Raw genomic sequence first — 18313 nt, 5'->3', positions numbered from 1 at the left:
AGTGGGGAGTCGAAGGGCTGAGAAGGGGATGGTAAAGTGAAGGGTGGGGGCAGGAGCGGAGAGACACGATAGAAAATTGGTTTATATAGTGGTTTACTAGGAAAGCCCATGGTGCCGTAGGGAAAAGAACTGGGTGCTTTTGAGATCCGACTTAGTGGATGAGAGTTGGGGAAGAGAAATAAAAACCAAGAGTCTGAACGCACCCCTAATTTTCCCATCAGACAGAAAGAATCCTCAGGAAAAAAAAAATTCCTTGAATAAGCGGTCTCCCATATCCAGAGAAATGGATATGGCCTCACTTCCAGGCAAGCACTTCTTGCTGCTCTCTGTGGAGGTCCCTTACGTCTCACAGGGAGTCTGTGCATTCCTGGGAAGCTTGGAATCTAGGACGAGGTTGGGGAGATGGACAAGGATTCAGGCAGTACACCTGAACTCCTCCATCAATCAACAGGAAGCCCCATTTTTCTGGTCCAGCTACTTCCCTATCCGTTGCCAAATTCTTATCACATCACCCTCTCCCTGCCCCAGCCTTTGAACCTCTGAAGAGGACCGACTCCATCAGAACAATCCAAGCAAAGGGCCTTCCTCCCTTCTTGAGTCTGGCTTGCTCCTCTCTTTGGCCTAGGATCACAGCCTACACCGGCAGCTTTGATCCTACAGAGAGGGTGGGGGAGGGTGTCCCTGTCAGGCTTAGGGTCTTATTGTCTGCTCTGCCCTGGAATTTAACCTCTAACCTGGGATCCTGGTATTCCACTCTCTTTGAGCCTTATTTGGAAGGTGGATTTGTGTTTATGGGGCTGAAAATGTCCCTTTTAGGAATGACAAAGGAGGAGCTAAGGATTCAGGATGTTCCTGTGACCTAGGCCAGCCTCCTGACGAGCAGGGGAGAGATTTGATAGCTTGAGCAGGCTACTATCCATCAGCGATTTCTGTATTTATTTCAAAAGACTAATAGCACTGGGGTCCCTGGAAGAAAGTGTGGGAAGCTAGGATGTATTCCGGCCAGTTTTCCAGGCGGCCCCTCAGAGGAAGGCTCTTCTGAGGGACACTAGCTATGACCCCTCATCCAAGTGTTTCCATCTCACATCTCTGACTCCTTGGCTTCCCAGGGGCCCGTGCTATGACAGCCTTCCTGCATGTCCCACCTCCATCTTTCCCTGTCATATCATTTCCAACCCTACCTCCCAGCCTAATCTCCAGTCCTGGCCTGCCATAAACCAGCTAGCTATCCGTCACATTTTCCAAGCATCTGGGGCCAACCCTGATGTAGGATGGTTAGAGGAGAGATGGGCACTGAAATGTCCAGAGACTTAATGAACCATAAAGCTGCCAGCCCAGGATGGGAAAGCCCTGCGCAGTGTCTCAGCCCAGAAGCACCTTCTTCCTCTTACTTAGCCCAAGGTCCTGAGTTCAAGTCTTTGCTCTTACTCTGACTCAGTGATGGCCTTGGGCAATTTTCCCTTCCCTCTGATTGCAACTTCCTCCTCTATAAAGGGGGTGGGGGTGGGGCTGGGGAGAAGATGACAGAGCAGAATCCTGCCCCCATGACCTCCACCAATAAACAGATACACACTGGGAACCTACCCAGTCCTGTCTGTCACAGCTAAACTTGCTAGGCCGGGGTGTGACTGATGGCCCATGGGGTATTCAATCATGAGTCACAATGCTTTTTCACAGGTTTTCACTTGTGTGGCCCTGTCTGGGACAGGGGAGGCAGTGAGCGGCTAAGGGTTCCATCTGAGGTCAAAGAGAAGCAGAAGGAAAAACCAGGACAAATTATGAGGACCTGTGAAGAGAAAGGAACCCCTCAGCCCAGGGTCTTGTCGAAGCCTCTTCCCAGCTTCAAAAATCCCAACACAACTGACATTTGCCTTTCTTCTTATGTGAACACCTGCAGTTTATGAATCTTACCAGAAATCCTCATTAAAGAGTAAAAGGATTTGTTCTTTGTGCACCTACGTAGTCTCTGGTTTTACCTCCAGAGACCCTATAATCTCCCTTATCAAAGAGAAATAGAAAGGCCAGTGTAATGGCTCAGTGAGTAAAAACTGGCAGGCTAACAACCGAGTTCCAGCCATCTCCAGGACCCACATAATGGAAGGAGAAAACCAACTGTTTTCTGACTTACACGCATGCGTGCGTGCGCGCGCGCACGCAAACACACACACACACAAAATGCATTTAAAACATCAGGAGAGAGAAGGGGGACTAAACCGTTCTTAGTAACCCTTTGAGACCCACCAACTGTAACTAATGCTGAGACACTTAACTGTGAGTCCCCTAGGAAGCCTACACCCACACCTGGATCTGTCCTGCTGTGTTCTTGAGTCTTTTCTTGACCACCCCCCACCACCATGGTTTACAGTGACTCTCCTTTGAGCACCCCGCAGCTATGCTTTGGGGTGTATTTTTATTCTTCTCTTGAGTACATTTCTTTCTATTTTTAGTAGATGTCCAACTCTGCTTCATACTGGCTATTTGTGAAATTCTTTTTTGTGTCAAAGACACAAATCCCAGGTTTGCCTGAATCCAGCTTTTTTAAAAATTAAGGGAACTTTTCTGATTGCCTTGGGTAACAATTTGAAGCTATACCTGGGTCCCTGTCACCACTGATATCTTTGAGGGATTCGTGTGGGCTCTCTCAAATACTATTCACCAGTTCCCCTGACCACCGCTTAGCTGATCTGTTTTAGTTGAAGCTTAAATATTACCTTGTTTGAGTTTTTTTTTTGCCTCTGTTTATTGGTGATAAACCCATGTAGTGTTTATTTTATTTTTATACTGTTTTAAGATTTTTATTTGTGTGAATGTGTGTGTGCCAGGCTGATGTCTCAGTGAGAGATTTTATCTCTGAAAATAAAATAGAGGATGGTGAGTTCAATCCCCAGAACCCACATGGTGGAAGGAAGGCTCCTGAAAATTGTCCTCCAACTCTGCATGTGCTATGATGTGCTTAACACACACATGCACATGTACACACACACACACACACACACATTCTTCAATATGCACATGGAAGTCAGAGACAATTTTCAGGAGTTAGTTCTCTTCGAACAACCATATCCCTGGGATCAAACTCAGATTATCAGGCTTAGCAGCAAGCACCTTTTACACACTGAGCCAATTCACTGGCCCACATGTAGTCTTTAATGAGTTCCCACTAACACCAAAGATAGAAATCCCCTAGAGACACTCACAGGTGGAACATGCTGTCTGAGAGAGCAGCATCATGGAGATTTATCCATTCATGTCCTAGGCTATTCTCTTGCTTCCAAGGGAGCAGTCCAAGATACCATGAGTGAGGGAGTTACTCTCACACCCTGGATCCGAACACATAAAAGAGAATGCCCACTTCTGGGAGGTTAGCAGATAAGAGCAGTGACTGTTCTCTCGGAGGACCTGGGTTTGGTTCTCTGCACCCACGTGATGGCATACAACCATCATAGCGTCAGTCCCAAGGGACCTGACTCCTTTTGGCTTCAATCAGTACAGTTATGTTTGTCGTTCTCAGACATACAATAAAAGGATGCCTACTGCTATAATCTTGTGATTCTGAAATCTGTTCAAGGGGTGCACGTGTAGAGTTGTGTGTATGTTTCTGTGTGCACAGGTGTGTGGGGGAGTGCCTGTGTGCGTGTGTGTATATCCATGTGTATGTCTGTATTATGCATATCACAACACATGTAGGGGTTGAAGGACAATTTTCAGGAGCCTTCCACCATGTGAGTTCTGGTGATTGAACTCACCAGCTCCCACTTTATTTTGAGCCTGGCCTCACCTTCCCAACACTGGGGTGACAAGCACTTGTCACCATGCCCAGATTTTTACTCAGGTGCTGGGTGTCAAATGCCTATCCTCAAACCAGTATGGCAAGTATTTTACCACCTGAACTATTCCCCAGCCCTCTTGACCTGTAGTCTAAGAACATTCCCTAGTCTTTTCTTCCTTCCAAAGGCTGTGGCTATGTTAGCTGTTTGTAAAGCTGATGGCCATAGACAATGAGAACTCTGCCTCCTCAAGGCAGCTTTACCTGTTTGTTTTATGGCCTCAATTAAGAAGTCTATAGGCCTTTGCAGTCCAGCCAGACTTTAATCCTTGGGCGATTCTAATCTCTTATCTTTATTTCTAGATTTTCACTAACTGGTGTTTTGAGGACGAGGTTTCTATAACTCTAAAGGCCAAATAGATAAATTCCAACCCTATCCATTTTTATAAAACCCTCCTGTGTATCTATCTGTCTTTGAACTACTATAAATAGTATTGTACATAGCACAATAATGCATGCTCAGAAGACTCAGGGCCCCCTGGAGGGAAAACCAGACCTCAGAGCTGCAGGGATGCCCAGTGTCAGGAAAATGGCTTTAAAGGACCGCACGGTGATGTGTGATCCAGATAGGGAACTTGGCACAGGGGGCCCAACCTACTTTATGTTTCCCTTATCTCTCTCCTTTAAAAAACAAAACTTTGTTTCTTTTAAACCCACAAGAAAACATGGGAGGCTTGGCTAATTTACACTGTAAATTAGCGTGAAGAGACTTTGGTCAAAGCAATGTTGAGGGCAAGAATTTTCACTTCTAGGACAGCTTCTCCTCTGCTACTTGCTACTTACCTTCCTGTTTTGACTTTTGGTTTTACTGTGCCTCGACTTGGATCTTGAGCTTTATCAGTGAGCAGATTAGACTCTGGTCATGTCTTTAAGATGTAAATTTTCACAGGGGCTTCAGAGGGGATCCAGTTAGAAAGGTGTTGGTTGTACAAGCATGGGGACCTGAGTTTGGGTCCCTAATCCTCACATAAAAAGACAGGTGCAGTTGCATGGGGGCCAGTCTTTCTAGATAAATCCATCAGTGAGTACAGGTTGAGGGAACCTCAAATGGGCCACAGTGTGAGATTTGGATTTTTCTTTTGGGGGACTAACAAGCACGGAGTACAAGGTAGTTAAGACCCTTTCCTCCTGGAGCTCCTAGCTGAAGAGAAATCAAATACAAGTAACTATGCAGAAAACCAACATGCCTTATGTTCAGGGATGGGGGCTGGACCACAGATGAGAATAGACTTTGGAGCTTCATTGCCCTGGGTTACCATGGCAGCCCCACTGGTACCCAAACTTACCTCCCTCAGACCTGACTCGCATGTGGGTACTGTTTGAAACCAACTCCATGATTCTGGGAAAGATCTGATAGACTTCTGGGAACTTTCTAGTAAGAGCTCCAGAAACTTCAATTGTGACACAAAATAACACTTAACATCCTGTGGCTTAACAGATAAAGTTAGCTCTAACATCCTGTGACTGTTGGGTAAAAAAAACTTTTGCAATATGTTAACAACTAGTCATAGTTCCACCAACCAAAGGTTTAAAGCTCTCTCAGAACCTCAGACCCACAGCAGCGTTCTCTCCATCCGGCTGAAACCCACCACTCTTACGTCTCCACCGGTGAATTTGGAAACTGTCTGGATTTACGACTTTCTTGGTTCTGTTACTTGTGAAAAGTTCATGAAGGGGCTTCCAAGATGGAACACGGAATTTGGGGCGACCTAAATCTGAGTTTCTTGGCCACAGTCACTCATAGCTGGCTTTGGAATAAGCTCCCCCTTATCTACTTTCAGACGAGAGTCATGTTTTTGCTTGGACAATCACGATGTTCCAACTATGACCCATTTTTTGTGGGAAGAGTCACTTGGATGGAAACAAGGTGGGTCTGAGCCACCAGTTATCTCCTCAGCTGGATTGTGAAGGGCTTTCCAGGCTCTCTGAGATTCTCTTTGTTTGGTAGTTGCCTTTGTAGTTTTGGTTTGCGTTTGAAGTATTTGGCTTACGTGTCTATTTTGTTTGCTTGCTGTGAAAGCTTTTAGTTTCCACAGTCAGCTTGTTTTTCATTTGTTTTCAGGCTTCTGATTCTGGACTCTGACTTTAGCTAAGCTTGCTGGCTCCCTTTTTTGATGCTCTTTTTGGTGGAGTGTGTGTGTGTGTGGGGGGGGTTGTTCTGGTTTTTGTTTTTTGTTTTTGGCTTTTTGAGGTTGGCATTAAAGGCGTGCACCACCACACTAGGCTCTGGTAGCTGTCTCCAGGAAACAGAGGCAAGGCAGCTCTGTGAGTTTGAGGCCAGCCTGGTCTACACAATGAGTTCTGCAACAGCCTGGGCTGCACAAAACAAAACAAACAAACAAACGAAGGAAGGAAGAAAGAGATAGAGAAAGAAAAAAGAAAGAAAGAAAGAAAGAAAGAAAGAAAGAAGAAAAAGTGTCTTGATTTATCACTTCCTTTGTTCTGTTACTATAAAAAAAACTTCATAAAACTGCTTCTACAATGGAACATGGAATTTGGGGCAACCTAAATCTGAGTTTCTGGGCCATGGTCACTCATATCCGGCTGCAGAATAAACTGCTTATTCATACCCCCCTTGGAATGAGAGCTTCGTTTTAACATTGGCAAGCTATAATTTGTAGCTGGTGTGCATGCGCATGTGTGCATATATTTGTGTGTGGATGGTGTATGCACATATGTGTGTATGTGTGTTTATGTATATATAGTATACGTGTGTCGGGTATGTATGTGTGAGTATATGCATATGTGTGTATATGTGTTTGTATGTGTATGTGCATGTGTGTGGTATGTGTGTGTGTGTGTGTATGTGTATGTGTATGCGCACGCACATAGGCACATAGCCAGAGGTCAATATCAGGTGTTGTCTTCAATCCCGCTCCTTATCCTTTTCAGATAGGAATTCCTCACTGAACCTGAAGCTCACCAATTTGGGTCCATCCCCCAGCACTGAGGCTATAGAGCTCACTGTCACATCTGGCTTATATATGGGTGGTAGGGATCCGAACTTAAGTCCTCACACTAGAGCAGCAGGCACCTCACAGACAGAGCATAGCCCAAGCTCCTAAATTAGCTGTTTTGGCTAATAATGACATTGTGGCCAGAATAGTCCAGGAACCCAGAGAAGTGTCACCTAAAGTAGCCAGTGGTTAGGAGACTAGGGAAGTGTCCTGAACTTGAGACCTAAACTGAATCTTTAAAGCGAATCTGATGGCTCAGGTTTACCCACCTATGTAGGCATCCTAGTACACGCCTGTAACTCCAGCCCTCACTGAAGGCTGGAGGACCACTGCCAGACCTTCTCTAGGAAAAAGGAAAAAAGAACGAAGAACTGATATTTCCTGTGGTGTATTGTTTAGGCCAACACCCCCCCCTCCCCAGAGAGGCTCACTCAACCCCAGAAGGCAACAAGGATCCCAGGTTACTTCTTTGGCTTATAAAAAAAAGGAAACTGAGGCTCAGAGAGGCCCGTGACTTGTCTCAATTGTCCAATAAGGAAAGAGCAGAGGTGGGATCTGCACCCTGGTCTCTTTCCCTCTTCCCAGGCCTCTGCAAGGCTATCCACCCCCCACACCCCCACACCCCCGCTAGAACATCACACTTCCTTCCCACTGGGATCTCACTTCCACCTGGGCTTGTTTTTTTCATCCCCCAGAGTTAATTAACAGAGGACTCAGGGAAGGGTTGCAGAGATTCTAACGTTTTGTATTGCTGGATGTCCACAGGTCCAGCAAGGTTTAATCAGTAGCCTGACTTCACCGCTCCCCAACCTGGAACTCTGCCACGTCCCAGCAGAACCTAGAGTGTTGCTCTTTTGCCAGCTCTGTGCAGACAGCAGCCCTTCCCACCCGCCCTATTTTCCTGACTGTGGAAGAGAAACCTGGAAGGTAGAGAGAAGGGGGCCAAAGAGAGTATCACACTCTTACCAGGCTTCTCTTGAGAAACAAGGCAGAACCCTCTGTCCCCAGACATTTTGAAATAACAGCAACAGGATGTGTGGAAAAATCCAGCAATGGGGGTGACATATGCTCTGTTCTTGTCCTACAAAAAGCTTAGGAGAAAAACCTCACCAGTTGTCCCTGTCCTCACCTCTCTTAGTTTTACCTCAGAAGCCAGGCTCAAAGGCCAGCAGGAGGTAGGGGTTGGAGTGTCTTTGGATTTTTCCAGCTGTATTCATTGACATTCAGATTTTGCTGTGGAAAGATCCCTAAAAGAGGCGGGGTAGTGGGAGAGGCTGAGCCACACAGGCAACCTGGGTAGGAAGAAGGACATTTAAGAAAACAGACTATTGGCCAGGCATGGTGGCGCATGTCTTTAATCTCAGCACTCACAGAGAGGCAAAGGCAGGTGAATCTGAGTTAGAGACCAGCCTGGTGTCCAGAGTGAGCTCCAGGAAAGCCAGAACTACACAGAGAAACCCTGTCTTAGGAACAACAACAACACCACTATGGGCTGGAACTGCAGCTCCATTGGCAGAGTGCTTGGCTAGCATACACAGGCTCTGGGATTGGTCCCTAGGACCACATATACCCTGTGCTGGGAGACGGAGGCAAGAAGATTGGAAGTTCAGGGCTATCTTCAGTTACATAATGAATTCAAGGTTAACCTGGGCTACATGAGGCCCTATCTCAAGATAAATAAGAAGAGTCAGGTGGCAGCGCCACCGGCCTTTAATCCCAACATCTCTGAGAGTTTGAGGCCAGTTTGGTGTATCCATTTCCAGGATAGCCAGAGCTATATAATGAGACCCTGTCATACAAAAAGAAAGAAAGAAACAAACAAAGAAGGTTCCTGCAGGGGCATCTGTGCGTTTATATGAAATATTCTCAAATTATTCAAATAACTGTTCATTGTAGAATATTTGGAAGGGAGGAGTCACCAGAAGCCTTATTTCCCAGTTACTACCATTTTATAATCTGATATATATGGGAATCTTTTAATTTAGAATGACTTATGTTTATTCTTCAATGTTCCCTTTCAGTCTTTTATCTATAGGTAGACACTGTTGACAGAGACATCCTGTTCCACTTTTCAGCCTTCACAATTGCAGTGTAAACGGAGTTGGCACTGCAGGAGGGCGTTCATGGTGTACCCAGGTGTGCCCTCAGCTCACTTTCCGCTGTAAAGCCCTTGGGAAGGTGGAAGGGTGAGCCACAGTGTGTACACAGTTCCAGACTCCCAGCTTCTCACTAAACAGAGGACCTATGTTCATGAAAGCAGTTGGAGGCGAGACAGTTAAGGGAACTGTTTAGAAGATTCCCTCGGAGGCCAGCTGGAGAGTCTGAACCAAAAGTCCAACCCATTTCCTCTCCCAGTGCCTGGGAGGTAGGAAGTGTCTGTGTGTGATGTGGAGTGTCCTGAGGCTTTTATGGTTGTAATTTTGGGGTAACTGGGGGATGTCCTTGCTGGTACCTCCTCTGGGTGCATCTGCACATGGGTGCCTTCAGCTGCCCTTGACCTTCTAACAGCCCAAGGCCTTTCATAGTTCAGAAGGTATCTCACCTAACTGTTGGTTCCCCCTTGGCTTGTCTGTCTCCTTCCTTCTCCTCCCCTCTGTCCCTCCTCTTCCTTCCTTGGTATTGTTTAAACCCAGGGTCTGGTTCATCGAGGCAAGCACTCTACACTGAGCCACATACCTGCCATATACATATATATTCTACCTCTCAAGTGTTGGGATTAAAGACCTGTGCCACCACCACCTGACTCCAGCCCCAGGGGATCTGATGCCCTCTTCTGGCCTCTTTGGGTATCCAAACTCACTTACACACACACACACACACACACAAATCTTTTTTTAAAAGATATATATATATATATATACACATACACACACACTGTAGTATACTGTAGCTGTCTTTAGGTTGTGAGTCATGGTGTGGTTACTAGGAATTGAACTCAAGACCTCTGGAAGAGCAGTCAGTGTTCTTAACCGCTGAGCCATCTCTCCAGCCCACATCCACCCTTTTTTCTAAGCTCTCATTAGGTTGCCAGGCTGGTCTCTAACTAGGGACACTCCTGCTTCAAGCTCTCAGTAGCAGCGTTTACAGGTGTAGTACTGTGCAGGGCCCTAGTTTCTTTTCTAGGTAGGTGGAAGAACATCGCTTAGTCACAATGAAATAGCACTTGGAACGTTGGAAAGGAGTTCTTTAGGCTCACCCCATCCCAGGTACCCAGAACTTTGCCTTCTTCAAGAGCTGTTTCAGGGGCTGGAGTTCAGTTTCCAGCATCCATATTAGGTAGCTCACAGTTGCCTGTGACTCCAGCCCCAGGGGATCTGATGCCCTCTTCTGGCCTCTTTGGGTATCGAAACTCACACACACACACACACACACACACACACACACACACACACACACACCTTTTCTTAAAAAAGAGACATTTTAAATACTACTACTGTGTACTACATTATTCTGAACTCTTGTCTGTCTCTAATACTGGTGGGGAAACTAAGGCAAGCATCTGAGAATAAGGCAGCAAGCCTCCTGAGGACCACCCATTGCTGAGTTACTTCCTTCTCCAGGTGTGGTCCTGGCTGCCTGAGGCACTGGGAAGGGATGGAGGCATTCATCAACAGCTGCAGAAGGAGGTGAGGGTCGGGCAGGCAGCTGAGGAGTTCACCTGCATGTTGGCCCTGCATGAGGACGTGCAAGCTGGTTAGATGGACGGACCTTGCCTCCTTCCTTATTATGGTCACTGAGGAAGAGAAAGTTCTTTCATAACAGGTGACTGGGAAGTTCCCAGAAGTGTAGTTAAAGTTTAATGACACCTCCATGGGATGGGTGGGAAGGGGCTGGTTTCATTGGTAGGTCTTGTGTACAGGAAGAAGACTGCACAGAGATGAAATCCGCACATGTTTGACGCTTTGCTGTTCCCCTTCTTGAAATGTTTGGAGACAACAGTCTCCAGGTATCCACTAGGTATCATTGAGCAGGGCTAGGGACAAGGACAGATAGAGCCTCCTGCCTCCTGGCCGCATCTTGACTTCCCCACGATTATCAAAAGGCATCTGGGCAAATGGGAACAGCAGCCCCCTACACGGGCACACCTGCTTTGTCCCTGGAAATTCTTGCTCACCACCCACCACACCTAATGGCTCCAGGTCCCGCCAAGCCTAGCTCTCAAAGTCTGTCTCTGTGCATGTGATCTCCACTACACTGTCACCTGCTGCAGAGCCCCAGAGTGGTCACCGACCCCTGTTGAGTGCTGTCGTCAGCGCTTGCTCCAGGATGGGCCCTGGAATGTGGAGGATGGCGCCAGCCAGCCTGACTTTGGCTTGCAGTATCTGGATCTGATATAGCAGGATGCCTAGGGCTGCTGGGGGTAAGAGGGTTAGAGGAGGTCCTGGAGGGAGCCAGGAAGGAGCAGGGACCATCCTAGGAGGTGGGGCAGGAACACACCAGGAACCAGGTGGGAGCGACAACAGACTCTAACCCTCCCTGCTGGGTTGAGCACAAACACTGCCTTTTGACTTTTTTTGTGTCTTTTGACCCTCTTCCCTTCAGGGAGTTTTACTCTCTGGTGCTTCATTAAAGTCATGATAGGCAGTCCTGTTATCTCTACCCCCGACCCTCCAGGGCAAAAGCCTGCCCCAAGACCTTTTCTTGGAATTCTGAACCTCATTCCTCACCCAGAGGGAGTTACTTAAGGTGTACAGAGGTTGTTTGTGAAAGATGTACAGAAGAAGCCTGACCTGGTGGCTCATTCCTGTCATGCCAGCACTTTGGAGACTGAGGCAGGAGGTTTGTTCTATGGGTTTGAGGAAAGCCTAGACTATGTAGTGAATTCCAGAATAGTCAAAACTACAGAGCAAGACCTCGTCTTAACCCTTCCAAAAAAAAAGAGAGAAGGAAAAAAGGGAAGGAGGGAAAGAGGAATGGAAGGAAGGAGTGGTGGAGGGAGGGAGTTTCAGGTCTTTTTACTCCTGCCTGGCAGACTGCTGTGTCTGCTCAGCTTGGAGTGGCAGTGTCTGTCTGGAAACTAGCTACTTTTTTTCCTTTACTTCAATTCATAAGGTAGGTGGGAGAGACAAGAACCATGTCCATAATGAGCAGAACAGCTCTGGGACAGAACCCAGCGCTCAGGAGCTGCCTGGGTTCCGAGCAAGTTGTAAACTGTGGCTGGCCTACCGCAGACAAGCTTCCTTGTCCACCGATTCCAGTTCAAACCAATGGCTTATTAGACTTGTAAGGATGCGTTCTGAACTCAACGTGGGAAGCTGAGCAGAGGGGCAAGAGGCGTTTCAGCACCACAGGGTGGACAGCACTCCTGCGGCGACTTGAGAAGCTTCTGACGCAATAGCAACCCGCCTCCCGCGCCTCCCTCCGCCCCTTTCAGCCGGATCTTCACTCAGGTTTATCCCAGCGGAGAGATTGTCTCCTGCCAGCAGTTATCATGCAGGCTTCAGCACTAGAGGTTGACTGGGTCCTGGAGCTGTGTGTGCTCAGAGCATCATGAACAAAGAATGCAAGAAGTGGGGAGAGGGGCAGAGTTCCCTGGAGAGCAGATGCCTGGCTCCGAGTGGGGTTAGGGGACAGGAGGGAAAGAGAGGGGTAGCTGCGGGCAGAGCTCTAGTTAAAACCCCCGCAGCAGTTTACTGATTCTCTTGGAATTACAGTGTAGACTTTATGGACCCTCGAGCTCTTACAAGTCCAGGCCTGCAAGCTCAACTCTAACCTTCGGCTCCAGGTTAAAAAGTCACAGGAAACATCTGCGAGGGAAATAAGGAACTCGGTTTGAGCGGTTCAAGGCAGAGCAGACCAGCTAGCTGGCCCAGTCCCCTGGGAGCCCTGTAAAAGGTCTTCTGTAGGGTTAAGATGACAGTTTTCTTTCTACACAGTCTCCTCTGAGAATCACAACAGCTGGGAGATGTGGGCCCAAAGTTCCCGTGGGGTCACAGAGTGGGTGACCAACAGCTCCAAGCCAGACAGCCAGAGCAGCTAGGATCAGGTCTGGAATCCAGTATTCTGAGTCTCCTACTTGTTCTCCAGTACTGTGTGCCTCCCCAAGATGGTTCTTACCTCCTAAGCAGGGTGTCAGACAACCAAGAAGTCTGCAAAGACACCACGGTCCCTGAGACCCTGAGACTCAGTAGTCGAAAACAGGGTGTACTTGGGGTTAGTGGCAGGCAATTTATGTCTTTAGAATCTTCTGAATCTGACTCTTGGGAATGGGCCCAGGGTTGGGAAGGGACTTGTCCAGAACCAGGCATTGGGCACAGGCTCCTGGGCTTCTTCCAAAACGTGAGAAAATTGTCAGGGACAAATCACACCAAGAACTCTCTCTTGGACATCAGCCTGGGCATGAGGCAAGGTGAGAGGCTCTGTTATCTCTGGAGAGTGGGACAGGACAGGACAACCGTCCTGAGGCTAATAGGATATACCGTAGAAGGGCCCAGTCCTGTGGGAACTACATTTTTTTTTTTTTTTTTTTGGTTTTTCAAGACAGCCTGGGCTGTCCTGGAACTCACTCTGTAGACCAGGCTGGCCTCGAACTCAGAACTCCGCCGGCCTCTGCCTCCCAGGTGGAAGTACATTTTTTACCAACAATGGCAGATAGATATTTCCTTCTTGGGAGAACCTAGTCCTAATTCCCACTTGCTGCTCAGAGTATGTGTTCTCTTGCCAGGAAGAGGGATACATCCCAGAACCCAGAGCCAAGGCTTGTACTGTCTTCCACTCAGCGAGGTGAAGGGAATGGAGGGCAAGAGGTAGCCGAAGAAGCCTTAGGTTGTTAAGTTCTTGTTAAAATGATCACCAAAGGTGTCACTTTAGGAACAGTGGGGCTTAAAGAGCAGCAGCTGCCCTCTTCCGCTGACAGTGAGCCCTTCAGGGCAGTCCTCAGATGATGCTTTCCTTGGCTCAGTCACATTTCATTTTTGTTTACTTTTTTTGTTTTAGTGTTTGTTTGTTTGTTTCAAGACAGGTTTTCTTTGTGTTTTGTTGTAGAAAGTTTTAATCTCAATCGGGTGTTTCTACCCCACCTTTGATCATTCAGTTCCTGGATAAAAGACACACAACTTTTATTATTTACAATAAGCCTTAAATGACACAAAAGCTGGGCAGATATCTACTGTCTGTGCTATTAGAATCTTCTTCCCTATCCATAACCCTGAGTTATTACTTACTATGTTTCATCTGGGCTGCTCTTGACTCCACTTGGCCTGCCTGCAGAGCCAGGTTTTTATGAATTCATCTAACCCCTGGCTGCTTTTCTTTCTCCTCACCTTCTTCTCCTCCTTCTCCTCCTGGTCTCTCCTCTTCCAACCATCTCATTCCAAACCCAACCTCTAATTTCTCCAGTAATTGGCTGGAGCCAATTTTATTTAACTGAATAGTTTTAAATCAAGAAACAAGGTTTGCACAACAAAAGCTTGTAAACTGGAGAAGTCACTTTAGGCCTAGACCTTTGGGTATAGAATTTAGCATTACAATACATAGAGACCAAATCTTTGGAACTTGCTCCTTAGATCAGGCTAGCTTCAAATGCACAGAGATCTGCCTGCCTCTGCCTTCTGAGTGCTGGGATCAAAGGCTTGTGCCACCACTGCCCAGCTTTGAGCTAAACAAGTAACCCAGGCTGGCCTCAAACTTACCATGTGCCTAAGAGTAGCCTTGAACTTCTGATCCTTCTGCCTCTACCTCCCATGCACCTACAGGAGGAGTGAGTACATGACCATACTTACTCTTATGCAGTACTAGGGATCAAATTCAGGGCTTCATAGATGCTGGGCGTGCAAGCAATCTGCTGACTGAGCTGCATCCCAGTTCCCCTGACCCTATTCCTAAGTCCTCGTGATACATGTGGTGGGATTTCTGTCCTTTGGTTGTGCATCCAAAGCCCTGAGGCCCAAGCCAGCCTCTTGGCTCTCTCCTGCCCCTCACATTTCCACCCTCCTTCAGCTTATGCAGTAGAACTTAATTTTTTGAGTCATGACTCTAGACACTTCTGAGAGGCAGTTGCTCACGTGGGACCCAAGGAGCAGAAGTGCAATGTCAGAAACAAAAGAAGACATAGTGTGGGCGTCTTCTTATCAGGAGCTGGATCCAGCCTGCTGAACATAACACCACCACGGGCTAATTACAGCTTCCAGTTATTGGCCAAGTGTTACATGTCTCTTCCGGACAAAATGCTGTGTCACAGGAGCCATTCCATTCAATGCTGTCAGTCACTGTGACATACATACTCTGGTGAGGCCCAGCATATATGCAGCCGGTGGGAGTTGCTTCACTTCAGGCCACAGTCAGAGAAGCAAAAGCTACAATTGGAACCTGTGCTTTCTGACTTCAGCTGCCTCTAGGACACTTTCCCAGCTTTGCAGACATTTTTCTTAGTGGAGCCTTGATTCCCAAAATTGCCTGGGCCCTCAGATCAAGACAAACCCCTGAGGAAGAATGCACAGAGTGGAAGGTCTTAGGAGAGTCAGGCCAGGTACAGAGGGTGAGTGAGAGTCTTAGAGTTGAGTTAGAGAGCTAAGAGGGGAGAGGACCTCCCCCAAACTTCCAAAGTCCTCTCCAGATTGGACACTTGTGAGAAGGTGGCTTCCTCGGGGTCCTCAGGTCTCTTGTCTGTATGTGTGGATTTTGTAGGAGAGAGCCAGTGGCTGAGTTGAAGTCCAAAGGAAGCCCATGCAGATACAGTCCTGGGGATATTGGTGAGGCGTCAGTACAGGAGGTACCATAAGTCCATGCAGCAACCAGTGTGGGTCACTGCAAAACAAAGCCCTTAATTGGGGGGTGCAAGGACCGTGGCTGTTTCACTCAGTGCTGGCCCCTGCCAGTCAATAAAAGCACAGTAAAATTTCCCCAACAGACGGCCCAGTTTTTCTTTATTCCAAGGCTTCAGTTTCCATAGCAATGGCATCCAGGCTGTGGATGAGTCTGGCTGGGATACCTGTTCCTATCTGCAAGGCTTCAGAGCATCTGTCCAGAGAAAGACACTGAAACTGTAAGACTTTTGGGTCTCAGTTTGAATTTAAAATTAAAAGAATCTCACTGTCCCAGGACACATCCTTGTGGGAGGGGCACATTCCTTAGTCAGAGGACACTTGCTGGATTAACATTCAGAGGAGGAAGAAAGAGGTTGATTAACATTCCTCAGACCAAGGGGGAGGGAACCCACCTGCGGGTGAGGAAGGCCCAAGGGAGGTCCTTGCCACATCATTCCCCAAAGACCAATCAGTTTAAAAGTCACACTGTTCTGCCAATCATATTGTGCCTAGTCACTGTTTCTCTGTTCTAACCCCTAGACCATATAAAAGCTATTCTTAGCTCCAACTTGGGGTTCTTTCTTCTTGCTTGCATGCGAGAGAACCCCAGTATACTGGAATCATTAAATTTCATGCTGGTTGCATCAAGATCGGTGTCTCGTGAGTCATTGGGTAGCCGTAATCTCCTGTGGCTTGAGTGAGGGTCTCCCCTATCCGGGGGCCTTCCAAAATGAGATGGAGAGGCTGGGGTGTGCAAGCTTGGTACACCTAAGGGACTGGGACTGTAGGTTTTCTTTTTCCTATTCATCTGGTTCTTGTTTATTTGACACTGGATCTTTCTAGGTCACCCAAGTCACCCTTAAATCTCATATCCCTTTGCTTCAACCTCCTAAGTGCTGGAGTTAAAGTAAGTACCACACTGGCTCCTCTAGTGTATTTTATATGTAGAGTTAAGGCAGAATAGGAGGGGAACATAAGAAGCTTGAGAATGAAGGTCTGACTTGCCTGTTCTCCTGATGGAGTCAGAAAACATCAGGTGCCGCTCACTAATAAGATGTGTCTCCTTTTTGTTGGTGGTGGGGTTTTTTTTGTTTTGTTTTGTTTTGTTTTTTTGTTTTGTTTTGTTTTGGTATTTCGAGACAGGGTTTCTCTGTGTAGCCCTGGCTGTCCTGGAACTCACTCTGTAGATCAGGCTGGCCTCGAACTCAGAAATCTGCCTGCTTCTGCCTCCCAAGTGCTGGGATTAAAGGCGTGTGCCACCACTGCCACCACCACCCGGCTGGATCTATCTAGTCCTAACTGGCCTACTACACACAGAAATTTGCTTGCCTCTGCCTGAGGTAGTGGGATTGAAGCCATGTGTTACCACATCTGTCTCAAAAAGCTCTTTGATCCTTAAGCCATCTCTGTAGCTCTGGAAATCAACCTTTTAGATGGTCCCTGTGTGGGGTCCCTGTGTGGGGTCCCTGTGTGGGGTCCCTGCTCAGCTCCTCCTCTAGAAGCCCCACTGAGATTCTCCACTGTCTTCATCATGAACACGCCTTCCTGCCCCTCCAGTCTTTGCTTTGAAGCAGTGGTTTTCAACATCTACGTCTTTGAAAGGGAATCTATTGTAAGTAGCCCAATACATCTGAGAGCAGGGCCAATGGCCTGGGTTCCCAACATCTCTGCATTCACAGCTCCATGAAACACATACCTATGAAACAATGCCTTGCAGAAACCAAGGGACTAGGAGTCCCCTTTTGCTAAGTAGCCTCTGTCTTTGCCACAGTGAGGTTTCTGGATACTTAGATCTGACCAACTACTCCCCTAGCTTACTAGTAGCCAGCACGGTGGCCCATAGCCCAAGTAGTTCCCTCGTTGAGTAGAGAGAGGTTGATTTTTCTTGCTGATCTGATCCACAACCTTCTTCCTATCAGTGCCCACTCTGCCCATATTCCTTACCTTGATATTAGCTTGGATAGTGATATAACAATGTCACTGAAATCAAGGTGCGTCTGGGCGTGGTGGCACAGCCTTTTGTGAACTGAAGGAAAAAACATATCTGTTCTAACGATCCTACTGACAAGAACTTCTGGAATTATCGAGAGTTACAAGGTTATAGATCCAATGCCAAGTTATCCAGGGTTGTCATTAGCCCCATTAACAGCCATTCATTGTCTAACCCTGACTGTGTTAATATTCTTGTGGTGATCATGTGAAACCTTTGATCTGCTGTAACAGACCACTATCTCCTCCCATCAACTCAAAAGCTAAGAACGTCATCAGATGCCATCTGAGATCTGTAGTAGATACTGCCCTGTCTGAGGTAACTGACACTGCCACCAGTGTGTGTGAGACGTACATTGGTTTATGACATGCTTTTGTTCTGTAGTGATAGAAACATCACAAATCCACCACCATGTTGGAATGTGTTATTTGGAGCAATCTGAGTCGGTGTACCTGGGTTATTAGGGTCATTCATCTTTGGCTCCAGAATAAACTTCCTTTGAGATGAGAACTGTATTTTGCATTGACGTGTGCACTAGTACTAGTACTACTCCCCTAGCTTACTAGTGGCCAGCACGGTGGCCCATAGCCCAAGTAGTTCCCAGTACTAGTAGTACTAGGAACTCCCAATACTAGTACTTGGGAGTTAGAAGCTAGAGTGTCAGGAGTACAAGGCCAGCCTTAGCTATATGTCAAGTCTGAGGCTGGCTGGCCTTTGGCCGCCGAATAAACATTCTTATTTTCTTTGGGTTGAGAACTGCATTTTGTATTAAACGCTTAATCTTAGCACTTGGGAG

The sequence above is a fragment of the Grammomys surdaster genome, unplaced genomic scaffold (assembly GCF_004785775.1).
Source record: "Grammomys surdaster isolate TR1022 unplaced genomic scaffold, NIH_TR_1.0 213, whole genome shotgun sequence".
Lineage (NCBI taxonomy): Eukaryota > Metazoa > Chordata > Mammalia > Rodentia > Muridae > Grammomys > Grammomys surdaster.
This window is presented reverse-complemented; position numbering follows the sequence as displayed.